Below are 21,657 nucleotides of genomic sequence, written 5' to 3' on the forward strand. Positions count from 1 at the left end.
CTTCAAAATGTTACGCTAAGTGAAAGAAGCCAGACGCAAAGGACCACGTACTGTATGAGTCCGTTTACATGAAATGTCCAGAATAGGCAAATCCATAAAGACAGAATTAGATTAGTAGTTGCCAGGGGCTGGAGGGAGGGGAGGAAGGGGACTGACTGCTAATGGGAACTGGTTTTGGGCGTGTATTTTCCCTATAAGGCACATCACAGCCTCCTGAATTAGGAACGGTAGCCGGCACTTCAGCCCTGTGCTTAGGGACCATTTTAAACAGTGAAATCAACAAGAAGCACAAAGATGTGAAAAACCTGGGCACTAAATGGATAGAAAAAAGGACATTGTTTATAGTATGAGAGCTGGACTAAGAAGGCAGAGCATGTGTCTGGCCAGCTCTGCACATGTCTGCAAATGACCAAGAAAGAATGGGGAGTGTTGATTTGGGGGTTACAAATACATGTTAGCCAGTAGGCTAAAATATGTAATTCTGGAATGATGAGAATTGACTGTCTTTTGAGGACTACCTTGGTGTGAATGCTGTCAGAAGATGTAGCCTCCTCATTCTGATGGTCAGGGCTTCAGGGCTATTACTGGGGAAATGTGAGTTGAAATTTCTCACTTATGTGCAGCTGAGAGTCTCCTAGCTGACTCAGTGCCTCATATTTCACTAGAAATTATAAAGCAAAGGCAATGTTTTTCATAGCGCCTGGAAACCAGAGATTTCACACATCTAAGACAAGTTACAGTTTATTACAGAAGAGTTCTCAGTGGCTAGGAGATTTCAATTAAGAGATGAGGAATGCAGAAGTCCTTCTTCCCTAGGACAGGAAAGCCACCTTATTATTTCCCTACCTCTAGTTTGTAAAGCCTGGCTCTTTAAAAACTGATGCCAGTATATTTTGGACCAGGGTGCTCTGGAAAACTCAAATGAGTTGCTAAGTTCCCTATCATAGCAGGCACAGATTCCCTTTGGCTGCGTGGGTTCTAATCCTTGCTCTCCCATCCTAGATGCGCAACGTTGGACAAGTTAATGTGCCTTAGTTTTCCTCACCTGCAAAATGGGGATAATAGATGTAAAACTGTTATAAGGATTAGAAGAGTTCCTGGCAAGGAGGAAATGTCATAAAAGGTCAAGGAATGCTGGCTTTTAAGAGGAAGAGCAACTCACATTCATTAAGCCTTTGTTCTATTCCACTGTGTACTGTGTTAAGCAATTCACATTGCAATTTTAATTTAAATATCGCTTGGAGAGCCATCTCCAGAATATCCCATCTAAAAGAGAACCTCTCCCAACCAGCTTTCTCTATTGCAGAGATCCCTGATTATGACTTTCAATCACTTCTTTTAAATTTCTATTTTGTTCTCTCCTCATCACTAGAATGAAAGCCCTGTAAGGACAGGGAATGTATTCGTCTTGTTCACCTGTGGATCTGTGGCACAGTGGTAGACACGTGGCAGATACTCAGTGAATATGTGTTGACTGAATACATGAAGGAACATCAGAATCGGGGTCTGACTTTAGTCCCTGCACTTAACATAAAGCTGTGCTGCCTCTCATATGCTAGCGGGGCTGAGCAGGCGGGAGGTGGTTATGATTCAGAACAGCACATCCAATACAGTAGCTACCAGCCACATGCAGCTACTTAAATTTAACTTTAAAGTAGTTAAAGTTAATTAAATTTAAAAGTTCAGCTCCTCCAGCTTCCTAGCAAATTGCAAGTACCCAGTACCCACAAGCAGCAAATTGTTAGTAGACAGCCCAGATATAGAACATTGCCATTATCACAGCAAGTTCTATTGGCAGAGCTGATTTAGATCAGTGATTCTCAGCTGGGGATGGCTCTGCTCGTCTGGAGGCATTTGGCAATATCTGGAGACACTTTTGGTTGTCACAACTTGGGAGGTGCAACCAGCATCTTGTTACGGGTAGAGGATGCATAGCATCCTACGATGCACAGAATGACCGCCCCTACAACAGAAAATTACCTGGCCCAAAATGTCAGTTGTGCCAAGGTTGAGAAGCATGGCTTATAAGAAGGCCTTTGGGTGACAGTCTGCTGTTGGACCAGAATGCTAAGTTTCCTAGGATTTGGATGGGTTAGTTTGTAATTAAAAGCCTAATTTCAGTGTATGTGGCATGAAGTCCAGTTTCCTGGCTTGAATTCCTGGAATTCCTCATTACATTGTGAGTAGGATATTAAAGGCCAGAAATCATTGTCCAGCTGTGTTGTCAAGCGTCCACACTTGCCTGTAACTGTAGTGAGACCCTTCAGATATGATCCACATCATTCAGACCGACCGAGGTTTCTAAGGCCAGATCGTTCTAGATCGAGGGTTTGTAAACTACAGTCCCTGGACCAAATCTGCCCATGAGCTAAGAGTGATTTTTACATTTTTAGATGGCTGAGAACCAATCAAAAGAATACTAATTTTATAACACAGAAGAATTATATAAATTCAAATTGGGGTGTCCATAAAGTTTTATTGGAACCCAGCTGCCAACATTATTAAGCTTTCATTCCATACACCGAGCTGAGCAGTCTCACCACAGAAACCCTATGAGCCTCAAAGCCAAAAATGTTCTCTCTGCCTCTTTAAAGAAAAATTTTGCTCATTTCTGCTCCGGATACTAAAGATCTTGGTGGAGTTTTTTTTTTTTTTTCTTTTTCGTATTTTTTGCTCTGGCTTTCTTTTACAGTCTTTCATTTTTTTTTTCCTAGATCATAATTATCCTGATAATTTGCAGGTGGAGACTCAGACCAAATGACCAAATGGACTTTCTTTGGGAAGCAGAGGGCAGGAGGGGATTAGCTGGAATGCAGAGGCATTCACGTGAAAGATTCCTCTTAGATGAATTTAGGGAACAAAGACCCCATGGTCAATGATTTCTGCGGGTATGAAAGTAGAATTGTGGCTGGGTTCTTTTATCAGTTTTGCAGCACAAATCATACAGTTACTGAATGCCCTCGCTTGCAGTAGTGGTCTTTTAATGCTTAACTCCGTGACCTCACAAAAATAATTGCTAGGAAGCAAATTTACTTAGCTCTCTGCCTTTATTTGCTGACCACGGAGCTCAGCCCATGGTCATATTGTTTATGGAAATGCTGGAGGGGTAGGGTGGGGCGAGGGAGAAAGAATACAATTTGGCCAGAGAAGATGGATGTATTGAAAGGATTCAAGGGATTTTGTCTTTGCTCGATAATTGGAGTCAGGATTTCCCTTCAAGTTACTCACTGCAGACTCAAAATCTCCCTGGGCTTCTCTGCCCAGAAGTCCTGTTAAGCTCTTTCTCACTGGCTTGGCAGCTGGCTTTTTAAATCCTGGTCATTTTTATGATTATAATGAATATTACAACTTGTTCAGTGAAGGGACTTTTTTCAAATGCTGATAATGTCTTTAGTCAAAAAGGGAAAAAAAAAAAAGTTGGTTAAAAATGGGGCCAATTGTGAATTTTTTTTTCTTTAAGTCCACAAGGTTTTTCACTTTAGGATGTATTGCCAGTGGCTCTCAATTCAGCTTGGAATTTTACTTTCAGAAAAGAAAGATTTCATCTTAGAAGAAAACCCTAAAATAATCTTATTTTGACCCATCTCCCCATTTTAGAAAACATGACCCCATGATTACAGTGGAGATCACATTCAGTGATTTGGAGATTGCCTTAGTAGGCAAAAAAACTGGGAGATTTTCTAGCCCATTTAATTTTTAAAATCAAAACCTGTGTTGGCTGCAATGGATCAGAAAAAAAAAATTAGTATAGCAAAAGCAAAAGTTAGCAACCATGACTTCAGGAGGCTAGATTCAGTTCATTAAGCCCCTCAGAAGGCAATGTTGAAAGTGGCTTCCTCAGGAAAATACTTAACCACTCAATCAGTCAAACCATCTGATAACTGCTTATCTTCTCTAATGCGATTGGGAGTCTACTGGATGCCCCTTTGCATTCCAATCACAAAGCTCATCTTAGGTAAGCACCTTGAGGAGGAAAAAAAAAAAAGAAAATTCATGAGTCTTGGCTTCTGCATTCATGGAATTTTCTTTTCACAATAGAAGGAAGCATGTTAAGCTGGGTGGGGGCAGGGTAGGGGTGCGAAGGTGGTGGAAAATCTTTGAAAGAGAGGGATATGGTGTTCAATTTAGGTGAAGCACTTTATTTTGGCCAAATGGTTGAGAAGCAACCAAAAGATTATTTCATGATGTGTGAAAACGACATGAAATTCACATCTCAGTGTCCACTAGGAAAATCATATTGGAAGGCAGCTTCCAGCCTCTGGAGCGAAAAAGCAAAGCAAAGCAATCCTGTGAGAGAGGAACTCCTGGAAGATGAATTGGCTACTCTATTCTCCAGTTTTAGCTACCCAGTCCTACAGGAAAAATTTAAAATGTATGTAAGTGAAGATTTCCAGGATTTGTGATAAGCATAACGGGCAATATCTGCCCTCTCTGAATCCACAGTCCCTTTTATAATCCTCTATCCCAGAAGTCTTCAATAAAATGGGAGAGAAGCAGAGTTGCCTCTCTCAGAGTAAAAAGTTAATAAATCATTATAGCCTGGCACATAGTAGGTACTCCAAAAATATCTTAGCTATTATTCTTATTAGATTATTAACAGCAACTGTTCCTTTACTAGACCATCTCCCATTGACAGCCATTTGGCAGTATTTAGCAAATTTTAAATCAATATGTACTTTGACCCAGCAATTCAATTTATAGGAATTTATTTCACAGATAAACTCCCAGTCCATGTGTCAATTTATCTTTTTGTTTGTTTTGAGTTCCATACTATGTTCCTGTATTGTTCTTTCAGTTCTGTGTTATTAAAGATGTACAGATTTAGGATTATGTCCTTTCGTGAATTGACCCCATTTTCATTTTGAAATGTCCCATTTTATCACTGATAATAGTTCTTATACTGGAGTTTACTTTGTATGCAATTAGTATAGCCACTCCACTTTATTTTGCTTTGTATTAGCTTGGTGTTTCTCTTTCAGTTCTTTATTTCTAATCTCTATATCTTTATTTTTAAAATGGGTTTCTTGGAGACAGGATATAGTTGGGCCTTGCCTTTTTATGCAGCCTGATAATCTCTGACTTTTTAATTGAAATATTTAGGTCATTTACACTTATAGTAATTTTTGATATGATTGGAGTTAAGTCTACAGTATTGCTCTTTGTTTCCTATTGCCTCATCTGTTCATTTCTTTTTTCTACCTTCTCTTGGGTTAACTTAGTTAATTTTTAGGATTCCATTTTACCTCCACTACTGTATTATTAGCTATACTTTTTATTTTTTAGTGGTTACTCTAGGGCTCATCATACGCATCTTAACTTATCACAGTCCACCATCAAATGCTATTATAATACTTCACATATAATGTAAAAAACCTTGTAGCAAAATATTTCTATTTCCCCCACGTCTTTTGTGCTTTGTCATAGATTTTACTACCACTTATGTTATAAACCCTAAAATACTTAGTTATTTTTGCTTTAAATAGTCAATTTTGTTTTAAACAGTAAAGCTTCCCCTATTATTAACATCTTACATTAGCATGGTACATTAGTTACAATTAATGAATCAATATTGATACATTATCATCAACTCAAGTGGATACTTTATTGAGGCTCCTTTAGTTTTTATCTAATATCTTTTTTTCTGGGCTAGGACCCCTTTTCAGTGTGTCACGTGATATTTAGTTGTCATATCTCCTTCGGCTCCTCTTGGTTGTCGTAAGTTTTCAGACTGTTCCTGTTTTTTTATTTGACAGTTTTGAGGAATACTGGTCAGGTATTTTGCAGAATGTCCTCAGTTGGGATTTGTCTAATGTTATATGTCTGTGGGAGGAAGACCATGGCGGTAAAGCCATTCTCATCACATCTTATCAAGGGTAGGTACTATCAACACTGTTGATGTTAACTTTGAGTGCCTGTCTGAGGTAGCATTTGTTAGGTTTCTCCATTGTAAAATTTCCTTCCCCCTCTGTTTCCATGCTGTAATTCAATTATCTTTTAAAGACATTAAAAACAGAAGTAGGAAAAAAGAAGTATTTTATATTTATCCATATACTTATCACTTTTGGCATTCTTTATTCCTTTGTGTAATCCAATTTTCTATCAAGTAATTTTCCTTCTGAGAAATGTTCTTTATCATTTCTTGCAGTGCATTCTGCTGATGACAAATTCTCTCATTTTTGTTTGTTTAAAAAGATCTTTCTCCTGCACTCATTTTTGAAAGATATTTTCACTGGGTACTGAATTCTAGGTCGACAGTTTCAGCAAAGATGTTCCATTTTGTCTGGCTTGCATAAGATCTAACAAGAAATATAGCTCTTCTCTTTCTTCCTGTATAGTCAACTTTTTTTTTTTTCTGGCTACTTTTATGATTTTCTCTTAGTCATTGGTTTTCAGGAATTTGTTGTTTTTTGGTTGTTTTTTTTTTTTTTTTTCCCACCAAAAGGTCTCACATATTTATTTCTGAGCCAACTTACTGGTGCAGAAACATTGAAACAAAGAGAAAGATCATTTTCTCAATAAAACACATCCAGCTGTCCAGATAGTGGTGGTTTTCAGTGAAATGGTAACATGCAAGTGCCCTTGACAGGGCAGAATCTGTGTGCCAGCTCATGTGTGAATCCTTGTAGTCTCAGCGTGGCTCTTCTCCAATGTCTCCTCTTGGAGTTGTACCTGATGTTATTACCAATTTTCATCCAGATCCACTGAGGAATGGCATAATTCTGCTTTCTTGGCCAGGAAATGCTTGATCCTGAAAGTCTTGTGAGAGGACATGGTAAGAAACAGAGTCAATCACACACACCAGGATGACAGAGAAAAGCTTGAGGCATTTGATTACGATGTATCTTGGTGTGGTTACATTTTTATCTTGCTTTGGGTTCATTTAGTTTCTTGGTTCTGTGAAGTGATACATCTCCCCAACCTTGAAAAAATTTGGCCTTTATTTCCTCAAATATTTTTTCTACCCCTCTTCTCTCCTCTTATTCTGAGACTGCAATTACACGTTAGACTACTTGATATTGCCCCGTGGGTCACTGTGACTCTGTTCATGTTTTTTAATCTTTGTCTTTTCCGTCTCTCAGTTTGGATAGTTTTTATCGTCATGTCTTCACATTCATTAAGCTTTTCTTCTGCAGTGTCTAAAATTCTGTCAATATTATCCAGTAAATTTTCCATTTAGTTCTTTTTATTAATCTTTCATTTCCCTCCCCACTTTTCATGTTTTCCTTTAAATATCTGAATAGAGTTATAAGAGCTGTTGTAATGCCCTTGTCTGCAAATTCCACCATCTCTTCAATTCTGGGTCTGTTTCTATTGACTGATATTTTTCCTGGTTATGGGTCATATTTTCCTGCTTATTGGCTTGTCTAGTAATTTTTTTATTAGATACTGGACATTGTGATTTTAAATTATTGAATATCTGCATTTCATTGTTTTTGGATCAAGAGGTGTTAGACTTTGCTCTAGCAGTCAGTTAAGTTACCTGTAGTTCAATGTGCTCCTTTTGAGGCTTGTTTATAAGCGTTGTTAGAACAGAACTAGAGCAGTCTAAGGATATCCTCACTATTAAGAAGTGGCCATTTTGTGGTCTTTTCTAAATATCCTGAGTGATCAATGAGAGCTCTCCTATCAGAATGGTAGGAATTTGAAAATCTCCAGCGCTGAGATCTGAGAATTGTTTGGTTCAAAGCTCCCCAGTCACTCTTAGCTCAATATTGTAGAGTTCCACTCTATGCTCACATGTCTTATCATTCAGCAAAGACTGAAAAGGACTCCTCATGTAGAGCACTGTTGTTCTCTGTTGTTCCTTTCTCTCTAGAATTCTACCCAACAACTTCCAGTTGCCTCAGACTTTTTGAACTCCAGTATCTGTCTCCTTAACTTAGTGGGACAGCCATGCCGTGTAGGACAGCTTCCTCTGTGCTCTGCCTTCTTGAATGTGCCTCCAGGCAGAAATCATTTGTTCACTCATTTGTTTCCTTTTTCTCAGAAAACCTGTCTGCAGAAGTGGAAATTGGTGTACGCAAAATCTATTTGGATACTGTAAAATAGTGAGTGGCTTGAGAAACACTGTGTTATAATACTGGATTCATCAACAACATTTTATGAATGAGTGACTAATTACTTTCTCTATAAATCTAGCTTTTATGGTGCTATATTTTGTTTCTCATGGGCAGTCACTAAATGCATATTGTCTAGCCAGTATGACTTTTTTTGAGTCATAGGCCATTTTGGTTTGGAAAGGTGTTTGGGAATTTCAATCTACCTATTTTATGGATGGGAAAATTGATACCCAAAGTGAAGCCACTTTTTAATCTGGCTCTTGGCCCATTAAACATTCAGTGCTTCCTGCCATAGAGGAATGACAGGCTACGTCAGATTATTAAGAGAAGGTATAATGTGCACCGAGTCAGATTGTACTTTATTCACAACTTAAGGGATTTTTTAGGGCTTTTTTTTTTTTTTTTGACTGTGTTTTTTACTTTCTACACTGGTTTCAAAACCAAATTTGCACTTAAGATGCAACTTAACAAACTGTAATTACCCAAGGCCACCCTTTCTTCTTACCCTTTCTTCTATCCTATATTGATACATAATCAGACAGATTAACTAGTAGGAACAGCTACTCTCAGTCTTATCTCCTGGAGAACAGAAGTTTTATTTTTAAAACTGAAAATTTGAATAGAATTTTCCAACTTTTGACTGAATATTTTCACTTCTGGGACTTTATTCTGCAGAGTGAGGCACGTTTTTAGGTATGAGGATGTACTTTGATGAGCATTGCTTGCAACTGTGAAACCGGAAACATACTCAATGTCCATCCGTAGAAATGATTACGTATATTGATGTATATTCATACAAAGAAAAATGATGGGATTAAAAAAAAGAATGAATTAGAAAGTCTATACATGGACATAGAAAGTTATCTAGAGCACTGCTGTCTAAAAGAACTTTCTGTAGTGATGGAAATGTTCTGTGTCTGCCCAATATGGTAGCCACTAGCCACGTGTTGTATTTGAAATGTGGCAGATGCAGCTGAGGAACTAAAGGTTTAATTTTGATTATTTATTTATTTAAATTTGAATGCTCACATGAGGTTCATAGTACTGTACTGCACAGCACACATCTAGAATGTATTGTTTAGAGAAAAAAGCTCGTCAAAAAATAGTATGAAGAGTTAAAAGATAATAAACACTATATGTTAATTTATACATTAAAAAACTCTAATGGAAAATACACCAAAGTAGTAATAGTGGCTTTCTCTGGGACATCTTGTAGACTTTCATTTTGATACCATACATTCTTACAAAATTTCGATTTTCAAATAATGAATAGAATTTAATTTGAATTTAAAAAGTAAATAAACCCCCCAGAATAAAATCAAATTCTGAAATTTCAAGTCACATCAAGCTGAATATATAGGTAACATGGATGGAGGACAGATCTGAGAGAATCTTCTGGAGGAATTATCAGAATTTCAAGTACCCTGAGGAAGAGAATGGGGCTGCCAAGTTTGGAGCCACTCAGCTGGGGCTAACAGGCCACCATGGAGGTTCTTGGTAGATGGATTTGAAAAACAATGTTTACAGTTAATGACAAGGGAGAGCTGAACTCTAATGCTGTGCTGCGCCGGTGGGTTGAAAGGACAGTGTGTCTCCTTACTATTGGACCTCTAGCCCTTGTCACAATGACTAGCATAAAACTGCTACGTAATAGACACGAATGAAAGCCTGAGAGAATGACTCAAACCCTTCAATTACCAAGAATTCAGCATCCAAATTTAAACATAGTCTTTGTTGATACCAATATGCAAGGAAGTTTGTTTGTTTGTTAAAGAAAACACTCTAAATATAAAGAAAGGAGGCCAATACTTTCTTTTCCCTTATAACTGCCAGCTTCTCTCCCTCTAAAAGTCTATCTTTCAAAAAATATATATTAGATTTAAAACTTTTTTTGTTTTTTTTTAATACTTTATTTTTTTATTTGTTTGTTTGGGGTTTTTTTTTGGGGGGGGAGGAAGTAATTAGGTTTATTTTTTAACAGAGGTACTTGGGGATTGAACCTAGGACCTCATGCACGCTAAGCAAACGCCCCACCACTGAGCTACACCCTCCCCCTGAAAGTCTACCATCTGATATATGTTAATTAGCATTGTAATTAGCGTGAAGGAGAGGGACACAAATCTGTTTTTGCCTTCAGAATGATGAAGTTAAGTAGATCAACTCTATCTGGGACAGAGGTGGAGAGTGATGTGTTGTGGTTTCCGAGGATACAGTTTCTGCTTGGCCCTCTTTCTATCTCTTGGGATCCTTACTCTTAGAATCTAGCCACCACATTGGAAGAAGTCCAGGGCCCAGGAAAAGTCCATGCTGAGGGTCCCAGAAGACAGCCCCAGCTGTGCTCCCAGGTGACAGCCAGCATGTAAACAGAGGCATTCAGATCATCTCAGTCCTCAAGCCTTCTGTCTTTCAGCTGAGGTCCCAATCATTGTGGACAGAGCTAAGCTATCCTCACTGAATTGTTGGCCTCACAGAAACCAAGTGAGATGATAAATTATTATTGTCAGTTTAAGCCATGAAGTTTTGGGATAATCTGTTACTGAATAAGAGATCACAGGGGAAGTAAGAGTGATATGGGTTGGCAGGAGGGTGAGTGTTAATTAAATAGGATGGTCAGGGAAGGCCTCCCTGCCACGCAGAGACCCAAAAGAAGTGGGGAATGAGCAGTGTGGACATGGGGAAGAGCTTTCAGGAGAGAGAGAGAGCATGTGCAAACGCTCTGTGGTAGGAATGGGCTTGAGATTCAGGTCCTCATGGCTAGAGAGATGTGACAGAGAGAGTGATAGGAACTGAGGTCAGGAGGATAGGATTGAGGAGTTGTTGCAGATTCTGTGGGACCACCAACAGGGGATGAGCAGAGGACAACAGAGTATGATCTGAGCCAAGGGTTAAGATGGTTACTCTGGCTGCTGTACAGAAAATAGTCATTACTGGGAAAGCACAGACGTCAGGATATACCAGTTAGGAGGTTAGGACGCTACCATAGTCACCCAGGGGTAGTCGTCAGACTCTGCACATCTTTAAGGTAATGCTGACAGGACTTATCATCTGATTGGATGTGTGGTATGAGAGAAGGGGGTGCTGGCAGGTTGATGAGCCTCAGAAGGAGCTGGGGTCCTGCACCAGGGACTCAACATGTGGTCCAGGGGCCAGCAGCGCCAGCAACACTTGCGTCGTGTGGGCGCTTGTTAGAAATGAAGACTTGCAGGCTGCGCCCCCACCTACTGAAGTTTAACAAGATCCTCAGGTGCTCCCCATGCCCATTAACCTTGGAGAAGTGCTCTCCTAAGTTGGTGCTCAACCTTGGCTGCACATTAGAAAATACCTGGTAAGCTTTTAAGAAACATATCAATGCCTACGATTGGGGGGGGGTGTTTAGCACTGATTTTTTTTTAAAGCTCCCCAGCTTTACCATCCAGCTTTTCAGTGACTTCCGTTGGTTCTAACATTAAACTATATAAAATACCTGAACACCTCTCATCACTGCCATTGCTATCACCTTTGTCCAAGATGCCATCCTTTCTTACCAGGATGTTAGAATTTAACAGCCCTCTGTCATGTGTAATAACGATGAGAACCAGATGTTAGACCAGAGGTTCTCAAACTTCACTGTTTCTCGGCAAGTGCAAAAATCACTTGGAGAGTTTGTGCAGAGGCTGATTGCTTGGCTGCACCCCCAGAGTTTCTGATTCAGTAAGTCTTGGCTGGGGCCCAATTTCTGCATTCATGACAAGTTTACAGATGCTGTTGATGCTGCTGGACTGGGACCACACTGGGAGAACCTGCTTCTGGTGGCCATTAGAATAGCTTCAAAACACACCAGCTGTGTGCTGAGCATGTGTAATGAATGACTATGCGGGACACATACTCCCCGCTAAGAACTGACCCTGCATTGAATCAGTCCATTTCCAGAAAGGCTTCCCCTGGCTGAGATCAGGACAGATGCTGTGTGAATTCAAGTGGGACTCGTCTTTTGGGTTGGCCAAGGGCAGAGGGGGAGGGAGCTGGAAGGATGAGTAAGAGACCAGAGAAAGTGAGGGAAGGGGAGAAAGGTGGGCTTTTCCAGGACACTTGTGGTCCAAGTTCCAGGGGTGTCCAAGGAATGAAGTAGAGGCCTGTGTGAGCAGCGTTCACAGAGCAGTGAGGGGGGCAGGGGGAAGGCTCTGGGGTCCCCAAGTAGTTAACCATGACCCCGGTATGAAAGCCCCTGCTTGCCAGGAATCGACAACACCTGTGGTCAAATCAGACAGTTCTCTTTGCCCTTGAACCAACACTTTGTAGTCTCAGTGGGGTCAGGTCATAAGTCCACTTACATATGAGATGTACCTGCCACCAGCAGCAGAGCACCCAAGCTGGAGACTAGTTCAGTATTTTTTTGTTTATTTATAAGTTAGGGTGGATTCAGTCATCTCTGTAATCACAGCACATACTCTGTCTTGTGCTAACATTTTTTTAAATTGACTTTTTCTGGGTGTCCAGTTTGATGTGTTTTATTGCACATATCAATTTGTGTAACCACCACTACAACCAGGATACAGCACAGTCCCATCTCCCCTAAAGGAGTACTTGGTGCTTCCCTTTTACAGCCACATGCACCTCCCAGCCCTAGGGAAAGATCTAGAGCTGGGTCTACAAGCTGGGGCTGAGGGACCTCAAGTGTGATGAGTGAAGACTTATGGGCAGGAGACCCAGCAGGTCAAGATAAAGACATTGTTTTAATCTCAACCTAAAACCAAATTAGGATAGCAAAAATATTTCATCTAGTGTGCTGCCTCCAACCAACTGCCTGGAGTGCTGTGTTGAGAAGGGCTCTGAGGCATATCAGGGGTCAGTTTAAGAGTGCAGTAATTGATTAGTGATGTCTCCCAAGGACACAGGTTAGTGGAGACGTGGCACGTGTGCTGGGAAGTTTTGTTAATGTAAGGGTGGATTGCCCACCACGAGAGTATGGGGAAGGACTGAGGGAATGGAAGAGAGAACCCCCAAGGCAAAATTAGGCACCCCTGTGTATTGTGAATTAGATCCAAGATGCTCCATCTTTGAAATGTTTACACTATTTCTCTTTGTTTTATTGTACTCAGAAACAGCAGAATCCATGACTTCCTAATAAATGCATAAAATCTTGGGGGGATTCTGAAAATCAAAGTAGAAGAAAAAACAGATAAGTTATGTCTCTCTGGGTATTTACATAAGGGCTTAGAAACCCCAGATTGATTACAATTTGAAGCGATCCCAGAGGGCTTCAAACACAACAGCACTGAAAGGAAGCGAGTCACTCATCAAAGAGAAAATGAGGAAACAACTTGATGAGCCAACAGTGGGAGACGGTGCGCTGTGCAGAGAAGAAAAGTCTGCCAAGGGGCAGCAGGAGGGAATTCTGGGGGCTGACGGGACATTCCCGCATCCTGATTGTGGGGATGGTCACACAACTCTCAGAGTGCGTTCAAACTTGTAGAAAAAATACACATAGACAAAGTCAACAACAACAACAAAATCTAAACTCCATTTAGCCTTTAAATAGGATGCTATAAAACTTTGTCAAAATGTGGTGTACCCACCTCCGACTGTACACAAGATGATTTAGAACCATGTGTAGATGAACATTTGAATTGTATGTTATGTGCTTATATTAATTCATATCAGAAGAATATGTAAGTAGTTTATCAAGCCTCTAATTTCAAGAAGATAATTGCATAAGGTTAGGCTAAAAAAACATGTGAGTTGCTTTGAAGGAGGATACTAAGTAAATGACTGAATAGGTCTAATGCATATATGACAAAATTTGAGATTGGGGCATGTGGCTAAAGTTGGGGAAATAGTGTTCAGAGGCCCTGCCTACCCTCATGGAGTTTACAGGCTGGCAGATGCAGGAAAACACTTAGGTCAGAGCTATGAAAAGAATTTCATGCAGTAATAAAAATTTGAAAAGTGGGTTATATTCTGAACATATATTCAGAATATATATACTTTTGTAAGAGAAGTACCTAGTCGTTCGTAGGAAATGAGTTAAAGACATGCAAAGTTAATATCGGTTCTCTCTGAATGATGGGGTAAGGGTGATTTTTATTAAGGTAACTTGCCTTCTTCAACATTTTGTAGAATACATACATATTAATTTGCAATAAAATTTTATTTAAAAGGCTTTTTTCTTAAGGTAATCATTTGATCTGGGAGGCAAATATTTGTACATAACCATTTAAGAATAGTCGACTTGACCACCAACAATATGATTACGGAAAAATCGTTTTTAAGGTTTGTTTTTGCAATGGTTTTGGTCTTTAGGGCATATACACCCCACCAAGGATGTACAGTCAAATTATTAGATAGTCTGAGATACTCCATCTCAGAGGGAGTTTGTGTTTTAAGTCCCTTGAAAATTTTCCTGTGTAGTTATGCTATCAAGTAAATATATTTTCCCCCCATTTTTTTTTTCAAATTTTAGGGATTGCCTTTTTAAAAATTGAATTTAAATTTCAATTATGTAAGATACTTAGGGCCACAGTAAATACCAAAACCAAGTAGTTTTTAGAGAAGGGTCTGGCCTGACCTCTTCTCTTTTTCTTCTCTTTCCTTATTGGTAACCAGTTTCTTTCTTTCTTTCTTTCTTTTTTAAAGTTTTTAGTTCCTTTTTCCACTATTTGTTTTCTGATACAGGCAGACATGTATATGTATTTGAGCCTCCTCTATCTCTTGGATGGTTAATAACATATTATATAGAGTTGACCCTTGAGCAATGTGGGGGTTCATCCACACGTAACTCCTTTATCTGTGGTTCCTCTGCACCCTTGGATTCAACCAACCATGGCGATGCAGCACTGTGGTATTTATTACTGAAACAAATTCGTGTATAAATGGACCCACGCAGTTCAAACCTGCAGTGTTGAAGTTCATTGCTCAACTGTACACTTTTCCTAGCTTTCTTTACACAACATGCCAATATTAACTCTCAGCATCATCTTCACACTTTTTCTATAAAATTAAAATTATTCCAAAATGAGACATTAACTTGAAAAAGGTAAGTCCAGAAGTTGGAATGATCTTTCTGCTCTGAAGTGTCTGTGGCTGTCATTAACCACAGCCTTTGAAATGATTACATTTAGAGTTTCTCTGAACAGCAGGGGCACAGCACTGGGGTTAGGCAGCTATTGAAATGTTAAGTTCAGACAGTCCTGCAAACAGAAGATAGAGATTCTCAAATTCAGAAGAGGTGATCTTGATTCCCCGCCCCGCATTTAGTGTTCTGTAAAAGCTATACAGTGACCTTGAGAAGTTTTCCTTCGAGTACCCTTAGCTTCCTGGGCTGCACCCTGTGCCCTCGAACCCCAGGATGGCTGCATGAGCCCATCCATGCATATGGATCGGGGGCCAGATAGTCTACTTGGGTTTCCAGAAATACGAGGGGGAGTACTTCCCAAGGAGAGGATGTCGTCCCTTTGAAATCTGACCCTTTAAAAGTTGAGCTGCTGGACATTAATAAGGAAGAATGGAAAGTGCAGATCAATAAGACTTGCTGAAAATAAGACACACATCAGCATAGAGTATTCCCCATAACCAAGATTAATGCCTTTTTAAACTAAACCAGAACACAAAGGTCTATCTTTTAGGCTAATTGCCACTAGCAGATTGCAGCGAGAAAGGAAGAAAAGCTTGGGAGCAGGGGCGGTGGACAAAACCCAATCGCAGAACTCCAAAGAGCTGGAGTGAAATGAAACAACCCCTCGAGTTATGCAGAGAATTTAACCCACACGAGGCTTGGGTTTATTATATTAGGCATACATTTGAAATTTAAATATGTTCTGAGGACAAAGCCTTTTTACAGCATGGCTGGGAGTTTGTCCAGTAAGACCCCTGCAAGTTTATTAACAGGAGGACATGATCAAACACAAAATAGCAGGCGAATGGCACCCTTTTCTTGTACAGCCACGCTGAAAAGACCTGGGTGGAATTCCAGTCCTTCACCCGACACACCCCGTATCTACAACTGCATTTACTCAGACAGCCACCCTCCCCTCCTTTTAAATTTTATTTGTAATTAGCAAGTACTCATCATTGCAAAGCCACTTTGGGCAATTGTAATATCCTTGTATAATGTGCTTTTTAAAAGAACAGCAATACTGATACATTTGTTGGTGTGATATTTTAGTATTAAAAAATATGAAAAATCAGAATTGGTGGCTTAAGATATTCCCCCCGGGCATACCCATTTCGAATCAAATGTGCACTTGTTTAAAAAACTTTCTAATGATGTCCCTCACGTGTTTATAACCCTTGCCATGTATTGCCTGGTGGATAAGCAGGTGGAATTGGGAACATGGTTGCCTGCATCCAAACCCAGTTCTCCTCCACCCAGGTCTTCGACAAGTTTCTTAACCTCTCTGTACCTCCATTTATACAATGGGGCTAACTGCAGTGCCTACCTCATTGGTTGTTTTAAGGATATACATGTGCATAACATATGTGTGCATATATGTGTGTGTATATACATACTGAATATATACACATTCCATATGCAACAGTTTATGCAGACTTTGGAGATACTGCAGGTTGAGTTCCAGACCACTGCCATAAAGTGAGTATTGCAATAAAGCAAATCACACAAATTTTGGGGTTTCCCAATGCATATGAAAGTTATGCTTACACTATACTGTAATCTATTAAGTGTACAATTGCATTATGTCTAAAAAAAATTTACATGCCTTAATTAAAAAATAACACTGTTGGAAAAAATGGCACCGATAGATTTGCTTGAAGCAGGGTTGCCACAAACCTTCAATTTGTAAAAATTACTTTATCAATGGAGTGTGATAAAGCAAAGTGCAATACAATGAGGTATGTCTGGATTTATAGCACATTGAGAAAAGTTCTTAACACACGGGAGCTGTGGTTGACTTAGCTTTTCCTTGTTTTGTGAGAAGTGAGGATCAGCTGTGTCGCTGTTTTTCCCAGAGCGGGTTTGACCATGAAGCTGCGTGGGGTGGGGCTGATGGTGGGGAGACCAAGAAAAATAGGGGCAACATGGCAGAGAGAGTGAAAGGAGTTGCAAGGGCCCAGACTCAAGTCCTGGACTATCTAATTCCAGACACGTGACTTTTATGACCAAGTCTCGGAGGACACACACCTTCATTTCTGCAACATTCTATTGGTTGACAGCTTAGCTCTATCCAGTGTGGGAGGGAAGAATCACTGGGGACCATCTTGGAGACTGGTTTCCATGGCGCTTAGTATATTTTGAATGAATGAATGAACGATTTTGTTGACCGAAGGGGGATGAAGCCAGGAGAGACTGACACTTTGACATCGTTAAATTCGATGGTCAATTCTCAGAGATTATCTTTCTTAACGACATAACCCATCCTCCTTGAAACACATTCCAGACTTCCAGACATCACACTGGCCTGGTTTTCCTCCCAACTCACAGGTCACTCCTTAGTCTTTCGTGCTGTTTCCCTCATCTTCTGGCTCTCTTCGTGCTGCAGAGCCCAGAGCTGAGTCCCAGCCCTTCCTCTCTGCTCTGTTGACACTCACACCATTTGTAGTCTCATTCAGCCTTTAGGCTTTAAACATTTACATCCATTAACAACGCACCAACTCACACCTGTCCCTGAACTCCAGGTTCAAATGGCCACTGCCTTCTGGTCATTTCCTCTTAGGCCCAGAGAGGCTCTCAAATGCAACATGTTCAAAATCAAACTCCTGGTCCCCCTCAGACCTGCTCTTCTGACAGGATTCTCCAGCTTGGCTCATGGCCTCTTGGTAAAAAGCATGGGACTCCCTGATCCTTCCCTTCTGTGCTGTCCCCGTGCCATCCACCCATCTGTCTCCACCTTTGAAATGTATTCAGAACCTGACCATTCTCTCCCTCTCTAAGGCTCCCATCCTGCTCTGAGTCTGGGGGTGCTGATGGCTTCCTAGCTGCTCTCCGGTGCCTCCCCCTGCCCCGCCGTGGTCTACACAGAGCAGCCAGAGGCCTCCTGTGAAAACACAGTTCAGGTGACGTGGCTGGTCTGCTCAAGTCAGAAGAAGCCTGGATGCCCGCAATCTCCCCAGCCATGGCTCTTCCCCCGCTCCCCTTGCAAGCTCCTCCCTGGGACCCAGAAGTAACCCAGGTGTGATCCCACCTCTGGGCCTTTGCACTGGCTGTTCCCTCAGCTGGAACATTTTCCCCCAACATATTTCCATGCCTTCCTCCCTCTGGTCTTCCTTTAAGTCACCTTCTCTGTGACCTTCGCTGACCTTTGGATATAAAACGGCAACTCTGACCCATCAGTCTATTATTTTTATCCATAGCTCTTATCACTATCTCAGCGATGACACGTTTTGCTTAGATTATTTTGTTTGTTGTCTGTCTCTCTCCTCTCCCTCACCCCCAGTGTGAGCACCGGGAGATTAGGGGCTTTGCTTCAGTTACTGCTGTCTCCTGCTGGAATAGCGTCTAGCACCTGGTAGGCTCGGTCCCTTTCTGTTGAATGATTAATGTCCACCTGAGCTCTGCCTGCTTCATCTTCCCCTCAAAGCAAGGAACTGCACCTGTTTTTGCTACCATGGTGTCTGGGGCGTAACAGTAGCTCAATACATTTTGTTGGGTGACTCCATCTGCCGGGCCCCCAAGGGCCTCTGCCACACTGTCAGCAATAGGAGGAGTGGGAGCGGCCACTAGAAAGCTCAGTCCTGCCCACAGGGCAGCCTGTCCTTGGCCCCAGCCAGGTACCTGCACCCACCTGGGAAAGCAGACCCAGTGGAACGAGACCGTCCCACTTGTCAAAATAACATGATCTGAATTCTTACACGAGTGCCCCTAAGTTTGAAATGTTAGCAATTAATTTAACATTTTCAAAATTCAGCTGTTTGCTTCCTAACAGACCTCCCCAGCTTCGGTGGCTTCATACAAATACCCCCTACCATGCAGCTCACATCCTCCCATCAAGGGGGGCTCAGCTGACCTCTCCAAATCAAATAATCCTTCCAGGCGACACAGATTAGAACCTTCACTGCTGGCAAGCAGAGAGCTTCTGTACTGAAGGAGGAAAAATCCGCCATCCCAGAAAAGTTGGCATGAAATTAAGGTGACGAGGGGAAAAAAGAATCATGAGCTGCTGGCCACATAATTCAGCTTAATCTCCAGGAAGTGATTGTCAAAACTTTAGAAGGTGTCTGTGCAGACACAGGGAAGCCTGGCCGAAATGGCCCAGTGGTGTCAGAAACAAATTCACATTACAGGTCACGGGCTCCCGGGTAGCCAGCTCCAGAAGCAACAATAAGGATACTAGACGATGGGGAACAGGTCATTGATTTAGGTGTGGGGGACGCCTAATGATGAATAAGGTGAACAAGGACCCCCAAATTAGGGTGAGCCCACAGATGCTTAGCAGCTTAGGATCAGCGGATACCAGAGTCACAAATCACTTCCATTTTTTTGAGATTCTCTGTATATACACACCCCATATATATATATACACATAATAATATACATACATTTTGTATAAATTGTCTGCAGAACATATTATATATAATATATACACAGAATCTATAACATATTATATGTATATATTATATAGAATATTGTGTATATATCATTATAACCATAATGATATATATGGTTATTGATAATATACATTACATATACACACAGAAAAATTAAAAGTAGGGTATTTCAATTCAACTGTGTGATACATGACCAAATCTGTGGGATATGTTAAATGGATGCAGTTATAATTTATAACTTTTAACAGAGACAAAAAAAAGGACAGGGGAGAGGAAGAAACCTAAAAAGCAATATAATATAACCGAGCTAGTCAGAGGAAAATTTGAAAAACATTAAGTCGGGGGGGTTGAGCCAAGATGGCAGAGTAGAGAGACACTCAGCTCGCCCTCTCCCACAAACACACCGAGAATTACGTCTACAAACTCACTGAACCGCACAGAACACCGACTGAACTCTGGTAGAGTGTCTCTCATTTCTAAATACAGGAGGATTCTCACAAAATCCGATAATGAACAAGTTTATACTGTATAGCACAGGGAACCATATTCAACATCTTATAGTAACTTATGGTGAAAAAGAATATGAAAATGATTATATGTACGTTCCTATATGACTGAAGCATTGTGCTGTACACCAGAAATTGACACATTGTAAACTGACTATACTTCAATATATGAAAAAAAAATTAATTCATCTGTACTGTATACTGTGGTCCAGTGATGAGACTCAAGTTTAAAATTGTACAAAATCTTCCTAAAGGTGGGATATTGAACAGGACAGCTGGCCTGGGCTCTTAAGAAAATTAATGTCATAGAAAAACCAAAAGGATTGGGTTGGAGGGAGGGCTGTTCTGAACTTTAAAAGGGACACAGGACATAGAACAACCACATGGAACACATGGTCCCTGATTGGATCGTGGCTTGAATAGACCAGCTGTGATGGGTATTTTGGGGAAAACTGTGATTGTATTAAAAAAAAAAAGAAAGAAAAAAAAACTTCCCTGTGGTTTTAGAGACACAACCTGAGGGATTTGGGGACAAAAATTCATGATGTCTATAATTTGAAATCCTTGAGGAAACAAGAAATGATTGATGGAGCATATACGGCAAAATGTCAACAATGATTACGTCTAGACAGTGGGTGTGCGTATATCAATGTGAACTGCTCTATAACTTTCTGCATGTTTGAAAGTTTTCATAATACAAAGTAAAAATAGAACAAAGAAAGCTCAGGAGTTTATGAGTAATAGTAATACTATATTTTTACTTAATATATTCATATGCATAAGGGTGATTACAAGAGCACAGGAATATTGTGAGGGGAAAAAAGTGAAGGAGGAACATGACCTCATTTCAGTATTCTTAGTTCTTGTGACTCTGAGTAGGACTTCATTTGAAGGTACCATCGAAAGTCCACACGTTAGACCCTTTGTCAATGTGAAGACAGGGCCTGGTGGCTTCCTTGATCTCCGTGTGAGAGCACACGGTAGTGTTGGCAGTTAGATAAGTGGGGGCACCGGGCAGATAAGGTGGAGAGGGAGGATGGTCCAGAAGATGCCCACCTCCAGCTTCAAGGGGCCTTACCTCCTCTAAATGAGTGCCAGCAAAAACACCGGTTAGAACCTGACAGCTGCAACCGTGCGTCAGTGAGAAGGACCGAACCAGACATGGCCCAGTGCTCGTTGTAATATAATTAGCATTGTGGTTTAGGCCCCCCACCCGCGGGTTTCCCTGTGTGCATCATGGGTAAGGACATGTGCAAAGGGGACAAACATGACTGAGCATTCCAAGGGCAAGAGCCGTCAATCAATCAAAAGACCACCTCTAAGCGAGGGTGTTAGAGAAGGGGCAAAGGCTGAGGCTTTTTCCTTCCTGAGATCACCCGGCCTCACGTTCTTGGAGGTGCACTTTCCCTTTGCTAAATAAATCTTCTAAAATCTTTAGCTACACAACGCTCTGTCTCCCGTCAGAATTCTTATGTTTCGGGTAAGACAAGAACTGGGGTCTTTCCCCTTCCTCTTTTGGGCTAACAGTAGCTCTGTCTTTTCCCTCCTTCATTTTATCCTAACAATGATTCTCCCAGAATGCAGATATAAGAATGCCCCCCGGGGGTCCACCT

General features: G+C 40.9%; 1 pseudogene; it reads right to left on the reverse strand.

Annotated features, from left to right (window-relative positions):
- Nucleotides 1–3,668: 3,668 nt before the first annotated feature.
- LOC123617906 (large ribosomal subunit protein eL39-like) lies at nt 3,669–10,438 on the reverse strand (annotated as a pseudogene).
- Between the last annotated feature and the right edge of the window lie 11,219 nt (nt 10,439–21,657).

The sequence above is a fragment of the Camelus bactrianus genome, chromosome 19 (genome assembly GCF_048773025.1).
Source record: "Camelus bactrianus isolate YW-2024 breed Bactrian camel chromosome 19, ASM4877302v1, whole genome shotgun sequence".
Classification (NCBI taxonomy): domain Eukaryota; kingdom Metazoa; phylum Chordata; class Mammalia; order Artiodactyla; family Camelidae; genus Camelus; species Camelus bactrianus.